The sequence below is a fragment of the Oryctolagus cuniculus genome, chromosome 7 (genome assembly GCF_051225735.1).
Source record: "Oryctolagus cuniculus isolate XC-2025 breed Fujian yellow rabbit chromosome 7, ASM5122573v1, whole genome shotgun sequence".
Lineage (NCBI taxonomy): Eukaryota > Metazoa > Chordata > Mammalia > Lagomorpha > Leporidae > Oryctolagus > Oryctolagus cuniculus.
This window is the reverse complement of record NC_142873.1, coordinates 16,858,799-16,869,388: the sequence shown is the minus strand read 5'-3', so window position 1 is coordinate 16,869,388 and position 10,590 is coordinate 16,858,799. Positions and strand designations below refer to the sequence as shown.

Sequence of the window (10,590 nt, the reverse complement as noted above, 5' to 3'; positions counted from 1 at the left end):
AAAAATACAGGTAACATTGATCATTTCTTTGTGATGGGAAAAGGGATCAAGAAAAGTTCAATAGGTGTAGTGATGTACAGGGAAGGCAAGGAAAAAGACTGCATGCAAGGAACACATGAACAATACATGAATGTGTTAAGTAGTAGGCTGCTTTTAATAAAATTATATGCAGTGTTTTATGATTTGGGGCATATGAGGCAGGTGTAAAGAGGAATAAGTGCAGTGAGATCTGTAGTGGCTGATCAGGAGAGTGCTGTCAGTAAAATTAGTTAAGATTTTGTCAACCTAAGAAAACATTTTATTTAAGGTCTACACATTTCATGCATTTTATATACAAATTTATGAATGCAGTGGCTCTCCCCATCCTACCTTCCCTCATGCTCTCACTCCCACCCTTCTTTTCCCTCTTTCCTATTCCGTTTCTTATTTTTTACAAACATGTTTTCAATTAACGTTATACACATAACATTAACCTTAAAGTAAGTAAAGAGTTCAAAAACAGTATAAAAAATGTTCCTCAACAGTTGAGACAAGGTCTGTTAAAATCATCACACCTCAAGTAATAATTTCACTTCTATAGATTGTCTTTTAGGTACTCTATTAGTTACCACAGATAAGGGAGAACACGTAGCATTTGTATTTTGAGACTGATTTATTTCATTAAGGATAATGGTTTCCAGTTGCATCCATTTTATTGCAAAAACAGGGTTTCATTTTTTTCATGCTATGAAGTATTCCATAGTGTACATATATCATAATTTCTTTATTCAAACTTTGGTTGATGGACATCTGAGTTGATTCCATATCTCAACTTTTGTGAAATGAGCTGCAATAAACATGGATGTATTTTGCAAGAAGTCTTGGCCTATGCCAATATCTTGCAGAATTTTCCTCAATGTTCTCCTCTAGTAATCTGACATCAGGTCATGGATTCAGATCCTGGATCCATTTTGTGTAATTTTTTGTATTTTAAGTTAGAAGTCATATTTCATGCTTCTGCATGCAGAGACCCGATTTTCCTAGCACCATATGTTGAAGAGACTGTCTTTGCTGCAGGGATTCGTTTTAGCTCCTTTTTCAAAGATAAGTTGGTTGTAGTTGTGTGGATTGATTTCTGGAGTTTCTATTCTGTTCCATTCTATACTCACCTCCTTCTTGCCAGTACCAGGCTGTTTTTGATTATAACTGCACTGTAATATGTCTTGAAATCTGGTATTGGATGCATCACACTTTGTTTTTGACTTCTTTAGATATTTAGGGGTCTCCTGTGTTTCCATATGAATTTCAGCATCATTTTTTTCTAGACCTGAAAAGCAACTTCCTGCTGGGGGGCTCAACGGGAGGGGTGGACTGGTGTGGTGGGGGTGGGGCTCCTGACAGGAGGGGTGGGCTAGTGGGGCAGGGCGTAGACAGGAGGGGTGGGCCAGGGCAGTCATCAGCAGCGGCCGGGGATCCTCTGATGGTCCCAGAGAGGTCCTGCGGGCAGCGGGTCTGGCAGGGAACAAGAAGAGTTACACGGGTGGGTATCACCGGTCCCATGCTCAGAAGGAGCCGCGAGCCCATCCTGCCTCTGCCTCCGCCTCTGAGCCACTCATTCCCTAAGCTGTTGGGCCATATTCCAACTCCCCTTGTACATGTTCCCCTGGGAGGGAGGGAGAGATGCCTCATGCACCTTTGTCGGCCGTCTAGACCCGCGGTCAGGGGATGGTTCTGGCTGTGGCCTGGCGGGTGGCAGGCCTGCGGGAGTCGGCCCGCGGGTGCTGCCATGTCACTTCTCGGCCCGCACTCTTCAAGATCTGCTTCACCTTGCAAAGCTCTCGCTGTCTGCTGGCGTCCTGGTGCCCTCCGCCGTCAGAGTAGCCACAGTGAGTGGTGGGCGTCAGGCAAGCCACCGCGCCACGCCGAGCGCCACGCACCCCTGCGGGGACCTGTGTGCGTCGAGGATCTCGACCTCGATGGCCCGCTGGCCCGCGAAGGAGCAGCGCTTTGGGGGCTTTCTGGTGTCCTAGCAGGCAACAGGAAAGTAGGTGTGGCAGGAGGTGCAGGAGCACGGGGGCAGGCTGTCAGGGCAGAGAGAGGAAGCAAGCCTGCGAGGAAGAGGAGGAGGCAGCAGTGAGCCAGGCTCCACATCGTGTGAGGATCGCGGCTGGCCAGCAGATGGCGCCACTGGCGGAGACGTCTCTGGCCAGGAGAGCTGAACCCAGGGGCAGTGGGGATGCCGCCAGGTGAGGATCCGTGCAGGTGAGGGTTCCAGGGCCTGTGGGCGAGAATTTCTTAGGAGTATCCAGTCCCCTGGCCTGATGCCGTGGGTACCGGGCCCCGAGGAAGGCCGTGGGAGGCTCCGATCAGGGTGTAAACGGAGCAAACTCAGAGGAAGGTGAAGAAAGGTAGGTGGCCCTGTGAGGGATGGGGTGGGGAAGGGGTGAATTGTCCAAGAGGAAGGGGTGACCTTTCGGAAATTCCAAGGGGCTGAGGGAGGATGGGGTGCGCGGGGCAGCCCTGGTGCTGGGGCAGGGCTGGAATAAGCAGCTTGGCGGCTCGGGCTCCAGGTACAGGGTCAGGAAGAACGGAGGAGCCAACCCCAGCGCTGAGTGGAGCAGAGACTGCTATGGAGCGCAGGGTACAAGGGCTGGTTTTTGGCCAAGCTGAGACCGGAACGGGTTGAGTGAAATGCAGGAGTAAGCTGTCTGGACTGACTAAGCAACAAGCGGGCTGCCTCCTAGTGTCCCCCCACACACACACCCGGGGCGCAGGCAGAGACAGGCGGGCGGCCTCATAGTGTCCCCCCACATACACCCGGGGCACAGGCAGAGACAGGCGGGCGACCTGCTAGTGAAAGACTACCGTTTTAGGCAACCTGGTCATTGTGGAGGTCTGGAGGGTCACATGTATTGCTATGTACCACCAGCTGACTCTTAAAACTATTAGCAAGAAGATCTGAGGTTTGTATCAAATATTCAATGGATGATTTTGCTGCAATATACAGATGTGGTCATGCTGTTTCTATGGGTTTTTTTATTCAGAATAGTCAGACCCTAGCCAGCTGAGATTCCCAGTCCTAATGGGCCATTTTGAAGTGGTCCCCACATTAAGAACTACATAAAAACACATTTTTCTTCACACCCATGAAATTAGGAAATCAAGGTTGCAAGATTTATTGCTAACAATATACAAAGCTTCTATTACCATAGGTGTAAGATTGCATTAAAAGAGATGCTATACACATCTAAATAGCCTTTTGTTAATGGCATAATAGACTGTTTTGTAGTCAATAGAAGTGGTTGAGTATAATTAAGGATTGAAATTCCATGTGAAAGATTGAGAAGTGACATAAAATGCACACTTTTTATTACTTCTTAAATCTTCTATGAACCCCCAAATCTGATTTTTATATCATAATGGGGGAAGACCAGCTAAATTATCAGAAACTTGTTCTTGTATACTGCTAATTCTTCCTGTCCTGGAAGAATGAGGACCATAAAAAAGAAAATAGATACTAAAATAAATTATTTTAATTCTATTTAAAGCAAGGCTACATTTAAAAATGTTTATTTTCTTTGACTTTAAAGTCAGAGAAAAAGAGAGAGAGAGAGAAAGAGAGAGAGAGAATCTTCCATCTGTTGGTTTACTGCCCAAATGCCCACAATAGTCAGGGATGGGTCAAACTGAAGCCAGGATCTCAGAACTCCAGCTGGGTCTGCCAAGTAGGTCCCAAGTGTCCAAGTCCTGGAGACATCATCTGCTGCCTCTCAGGATGCATTAGCAAGAGGCTGGTTCAGAAGCAGAGTAGCTGAGACTTGAACCAGCACTCTATAGTGCATTGTGGACTTCATAAGCAGTGGCTTAACCTACTGCACCACAATGCCCACACTTTAAATAAATTTTGAAAGAACAAACACAATGCAAAATTAGTAGGATGAAATAAATAATAACAACTAGAGAAGAAAAAAGCAAAATTGAAACAAAAATACAAAATATCAGAGAAATGAATAGCTGCTTTTTTGAAAAAAAATAAAATTGATAAACCATTGGCCCAACTAACCAAAAAAAGGAAGGGGAGCTCAAAATTAATATTATCAGTGATGATGAAAAAGTGATGAAAAACGAGAGGGTTCATCAGAAATAGTTAAACAGCTGTATGGAAACAAATTGGTAAATACAGAAGAAATGGACCGATTTCTGGACACATACAACTTACCAAAATTGATACATGAAGACATGGGAAATCTATATAGATCAATAACCAAGACAGAGATTGAATCAATAACAAAGGTCCTCCTAAAAAATAAAGCCCAGGGCTGGATGGCTCCACTGCTGAATTCTATCAAACTTTTAACAAACTAATCTCTATTTTTTCTAAACTACTCAAAACAATTGAGAGGGATGAAATTCCCCTAAACTCTTTCTATGAGGCCAGCATTATCTTAATTCCAAAGCCAGAAAAAGATACAACAAAAAGGAAAACTGTAGACCAATATCCCTGATGAACATAGATGCAAAAGTCCTCAACAAAATACTAATTAGTTGAATACAACAACACATCCAAAAGATCACCCATCTAGACCAAATGGGATTTAACCTAGGGAGGCAAGGATAGCTCAACGTTTATAAATCAATAAAAAATGATATATAATATTAACCAACTGAACAATAAAAACTACATGATTATCTCAATAGATGAAGAGAAAGCATTTTATAAAATACCACATGCTTTCATGATAAAAACCTTAAACAAATTGGATATAGAAGGAACATATCTCAATACAATCAAGGTAATACATGACAAACCAACAGCCAGCATCATACTGAATGGAGAAAACTGGAAGCATTTCCATTTAAGATCCAGAACCATACAAGGATGCCCACTCTCACCATTATTATAAGTACAGCCCTGGAAGTTTCAGCCAGAGTCATTAGTCAAGAAAAAGAAATTAAATGGATACAAATTGGGAAGAAGGAAGTCAAATTATCCCTACTTGTAGATAACATGATTCTAAATATAGGGAACCCAAAAGACTCCACTAAGAAACTATTGGAACTCATAAGAGAATTTGGTAAAGTTGCAGGATATAAAGCCAACACACAAAAATCAGCAGCATTTTTGTACACTAACAATGCTATGGTTGAGAAAGAACTTGTAAGATCAGTCCCATTCACAATAGCTACTAAAATTTTAAATACTTTGGGATAAATTTAAGCAAAGATGTGAAAAATATCTATGATTAAAAATTACAAAAGATTAAGGAAAGAAATAGAAGAAGACATAAAACAATGGAAAAATCTTTGATGCTTCTGGATTGAAATAATTAATGTCATCAAAATGTTGATACTACCCAAAGCAATTTAAAGATTCAGTGCAATTCCAATCAAAATATCCAGGACATTCTTCTCAGATCCAGAACAGAGATCCTGAAATTTATGTAGAAACATGAGAGATGCCAAATAACTAGGAAAACAAAGCCAGAGGTGTCACAATAGTGTATTTCAAGACATAGTACAGTGCTGTTTAAACAAAGCATCCTGGTACTAGCATAAAAATAGGCATGCTGACCAATGGAACAGAATAGACCCCCAGCAATTTATCCACACACCTTCAATCACCTAATCTTTGAAAAATGAGCTAAAAATCTTTCCCTGGAAAAGACAGTCTTGTCAACAAATGGCATTGGAAAAATTGGATCTCTGCATGCAGAACAGCAAGGAGACCAGTGTATCTGGAGTAGAGTGAGAAAGGGGAAATTGGCAGATGAATTTGGAAATATGTTGAGAGATACAAAATGTAGAGACTGAAAGGTCATTGTAAGAACTATGGATTGGGCCGGCGCCGCGGCTCACTAGGCTAATCCTCCGCCTTGCGGTGCCGGCACACCGGGTTCTAGTCCCGGTCGGGGTGCCAGATTCTGTCACGGTTGCCCCTCTTCCAGGCCAGCTCTCTGCTGTGGCCCGGGAAGGCAGTGGAGGATGGCCCAAATCCTTGGGCCCTGCACCCCATGGGAAACCAGGGTAAGTACCTGGCTCCTGCCATCGGATCAGTGTGGTGCGCCGGCCGCAGTGCACTGGCCACGGCGGCCATTGGAGGGTGAACCAACGGCAAAGGAAGACCTTTCTCTGTCTCTCTCTCACTGTCCCCTCTGCCTGTCAAAAAAAAAAAAAAAAACAAACAAACCTATGGATTGAATCCTGCATGCAATAGAGGAACTTTGGAAGGTTTTGAGGAGAAGATGGACATTAACTGATTTGTGTTTTAGAAGAAAACTCTTGACTATTGTGCAAAGACTATAGCATGGGAATGGGGTAGTGGAAGCAAGAGTGGAAATATTGTAAGAGTAGGAGCAGCTGGAATAATAAATGCTGATAATGGCAATTATTGGTGACTTTGACAGAAAAAGCTTGTTTTTTTAGATAGGTGGAGACAGATCTTTTGTGCAACTCAGTACCCACTGCTTCTTTCAGGATTTTGCATTGAGAGTCCTAAGAAGTTCATTCATCCAGCATAGCATTTTTAAAATCCTGGAAGTTACTCTGTACCAGGGACCATGAGTCTCACTACAGATAAAATAGATTAATGAGGCACTGAGCATGTAATTCATCACTCATTCAGAAACATAGACAAACAAAATGGTAAAATCATAACCTAATACAGAAAATTGATTTTTTGTTGTTGTTAGAATGAAACATACCTGATAGGTGTTCAATCATCTTCCGTGAGTGTTTAACCCAGCTGAAAACTGTCAGAGACTTAGGAAACACACCAAAACGTGTTCTTTTCTCCCTAGATTTTATAAGATACTTTAAAAAAGGAACCAAAACCATTAAATGATTTAACATGTAATAATCTAAAATTTGCAAAATGGTTTCTTGCTTTGCAATTATTGGCTATTGTACCACCCCATTCTTAAAATATCTGTATGAGGTTGTGAGCCAATTTTAATTTCCTGAAATGGAAGATAAACACTAGTAGGTAGAACAGTGTCTGGTATACAGTACATGCTGTATAAATGGCTTTTAAGTTGAGAGAGAAATAGAGAGCCAGAGAGAGAATATAAAAAAAAAATTCAATAAGTACCTCATATATAATCAGACTTTTAATATTAGTATTATTAGTGATTATTAAATTGTGAGTTAAACGTTAAGCGGCTTGGTTCACGTGATTTTTGAAAACCTCTGCAATAGGCCAGCGCTGCGGCTCACTAGGCTAATCCTCCCGGGTTCTAGTCCTGGTTGGGGCGCCGGATTCTGTCCCAGTTGCTCCTCTTCCAGTCCAGCTCTCTGCTGTGGCCCGGAAGTGCAGTGAAGGATGGCCCAGGTCCTTGGGCCCTGCACCTGCATGGGAGACCAGGAGGAAGCACCTGGTTCCTGGCTTTGGATCAGTGCAGTGCGCCAGCCATAGCGGACACTTGGGGGGTGAACCAACGGAAAAAGGAAGACCTTTCTCTCCCTCTCTCTCTCTCTCTCACTAACTACCTGTCCAAAAAAAGAAAGAAAGAAAGAAAGAAAGAAAGAAAGAAAGAAAGAAAGAAAGAAAAAGAAAACCTCTGCAATAAAATAAATCACAGTATTATAAATTCCCTGTTGGTGTAACAGACCTAAAACAATGTCTTGTATGTGGTTTTTTCCAAAAATGAACTTGGGGCCAGCAGAGCAGTGTAGTAGATAAAGCTGCCACCTGTAATTCCAGCATCCCATATGGGTATCAGTTTAAGTCCTGGCTGCTCCACTTCCAATTCAGAAGGCAGTGGCAGATGGCTCAAGTGCTTGGGCCCCTGCACTCACATGGAATACCTAGAAAGAACTGCCTGCTCCTGGCTTAGGGCTGGCCCAGCTCCAGCTGCTGCAGCCATCTGGGGAGTGAACCAGCTAATGGAAGATCTCACTCTGCCTCTCCATCTCTCTAACTCTGCCTTTTAAATAAATTATTTAATTAACATTTTTTAAAAAATGACATTAAATTTCTTTTGCTCTGATCCCAAGAAAAGGTGGGGGTATTTACTCTCCTCACATGGGATCTTGGCTCTGTAACTACTCACAGGATATGATGGTGTGGAAATAATGCTTCGAGCTCCTGCATCTTGGGGTGCTTGCTCTTCAAACCCAGACACTGTGCTCTAAGGAAGGCAGTCATGGAGAGGTCTCTGTGAAGAAGAGCAGACGCCAAGGTAAGTTGAGCCCTAATGTGGTCTCTTCTCTTCCCTACTGTGCATGTTCCCTACCACCTCTGCAAACAATCCTGAGAAAGTTGCTCTCTGAAACAGGTATTTCTCAACTTTTCCAAAGAACCAATAAAACCTAACAGCTGGTGTTTATACAGTGCTTACCTTCTAGAGAGCTCAGAACAATTTCCAGTGACAGACTCCAATCTTCCCCCGACATCTTCACGGTAACTGATACTAGTGCTGTTCCTCTTAACACCTTAAGAAGAAGATGGAGCCAAGGGACTTGGGATGGTTTGCTAAAATCATGCATTTAAAGCAGGGGTAGGGAGTGTCTGGCCCACAGGCCATAAACATCCCAGGAAATCACACGGTCTGGCCCTGTCCAGAAACTGGCAGGTGGGATTAGAAACTAAAAAAAAAAATCTACAGCAGGCTAGTTTTCAAGTTGATAATTTTCTATGATCTGCAAATTGATATTATAAATATCCAAATGGCCCTGAGCAGCAAAAAGTTACCCCCCACCTCGATCTAACGGTCAGTACATGATCTCCTCACTCAGCTTACCTCTCTTCCATCAGGGTATGTTCACTGCATTCTAAGGTACTTTACAACAACTCACTGTTCTCCTAAATTTGCTCCATAAGCATGATAAGAATCACCTAGGACTGTTATCAAACAACTACTGACTCCAGTCATGGGCATTCTTACTGTGTGGTTAGTAAGTATTCCAGGTGACTTCCCCAATTTTTTCCCAAAATGTAACATTTCACAAGATTATCTTCATTAGGAGACTTTGTGAAGAAGTTTGTTCCATTTAGTTTTCACAGTAACTCATGGGATATTATGATACACATTTATCTAAAAGAAATATGCCATCAGCATATCCACATAGAAGTCTCAGATATGAAATCCTAAGGACTTTAGTTTTAAATCTCACAGACAAGTGAGAACAATTTTTAATTTCTACTATTTTAATTACAGTTTCTCATATAAATAATAAAAACCAAAGCTTTCCATCTAGGATTGGAGCTATACACATGATTTCTGCCTAGAACTGTACCACAGGAACTCCTATTACAGATTGATCAAAATACACTACTCTATTTTCAAAAAAAGGGGGGATTAAAGTTTAAGCCTACTTTTTACTTTAAGCCCAACTTGTATTTTGCTCCAGGCTAACTCCATTCTACTATTGTTGTTGCTATTGCTGTTTTCTTCTCTCTCTCTCTCTCTCCCTCTCCCTCTCCCTCTCCCTCTCCCTCTCCCTCTCCCTCTCCCTCTCCCTCTCAGCTCTCCCTCCCCACTTTTCTACCCTCATACTTTCTCTGCTTCCTTTCCTCTTTCTCTCTCTGACTATTCTTCCTGGTTCTGACCACTGACAGGACTCTACAATTCCCACCCATAGCCCTAAGGTGCTAATGCTGCCCAATTTCTGTTACTTTCAAGGAACATCAGCTTCACATGATCCTGGGGACCCAAAACACCAGGAGCTCCTCTTTCCCGTAGTTCCCATGGTTCCAGTCACCTGCACACTGTCAAGCTAGGGAGTAGCCCCAGGCTGAGCATGGCACTTACAAGCAATACTCCAATAGTGGAGAGTGAAACCAGTCAACTGTACAATCAGTCCACACTAGTTTAATAACTGGTGACACACAAATCTAGTAACTAGAGAAAGAGAGAGATGAAAGAAAGGCAGGAGAGAGAGAGAGAGAGAGAGAGAGAGAGACCTGATTTGTAGCATTTTCATGTTTCCATAGGATAAATACTCTCATGATTACTAATTCCAAGCTACCAAATACCTAACAACTAACAAAATAATCACAACAATCAACTCTCATTAGCTGATCAAAACAGACTAGCACACCACCTTATAAAATCCAACTTCCTCTCCAAAATTAATTTGCTTTCTCTAGATTGATGGAGATTAGAGAGACAGAAGAAAAGATAAAACATGGAGAAAAGACAATGTGACTAGGGAGACAGAGATTGGAGTGATGCAGCCACAAGTCAGAGAATGCTGGCAGTCACCAGAGGCTGGAAGAGCAGGGAACATATTTTCCCCTAGAGCCTTTGGATGGGGCTGACTTTAGACTTATGGCCCCAGGATGGTTATTTCAAGCCACCACATTTGTGCTAATCTGTCGCAGCAGCCACAGGAAATTCATACAAGTCCAGCCCCACAGTGTGTCTCTGTTCCTGCTATATCCCTGCACACTGTTCCTGCTCCTGTTCTGTGAGATCTCCATAATAGATCCTTCTCCAGCACACTAAGTGCATATGCTGTGCACTCTTCTTTGCATGACACATTCATGCGTAAATATGTTTTTATTATCTGTCATATGTCAGAAAGTGCCCAATGCCTTCCATACACAGCAGGGATACAATAGACTTTGATTCAGAGTGGAACTGAAAGTTGTGGAGGGAAGGAGATGAAAAT

At 42.7% G+C, this 10,590-nt stretch overlaps 1 long non-coding RNA gene across 2 annotated transcripts in view; it reads right to left on the bottom strand.

Annotated features, from left to right (window-relative positions):
* Positions 1-7,088: 7,088 nt before the first annotated feature.
* LOC149125320 (uncharacterized) overlaps positions 7,089-10,590 on the bottom strand; it is a 73,091-nt gene continuing 69,589 nt past the window's right edge. For both annotated transcript variants that reach the window (XR_016236990.1, XR_016236991.1), the window contains 2 exons: positions 8,028-8,132; positions 7,089-7,323 (listed from right to left, as the gene is read on the bottom strand). This is a non-coding gene — a long non-coding RNA (uncharacterized LOC149125320). The remainder of the gene's footprint in view (positions 7,324-8,027; positions 8,133-10,590) is intronic.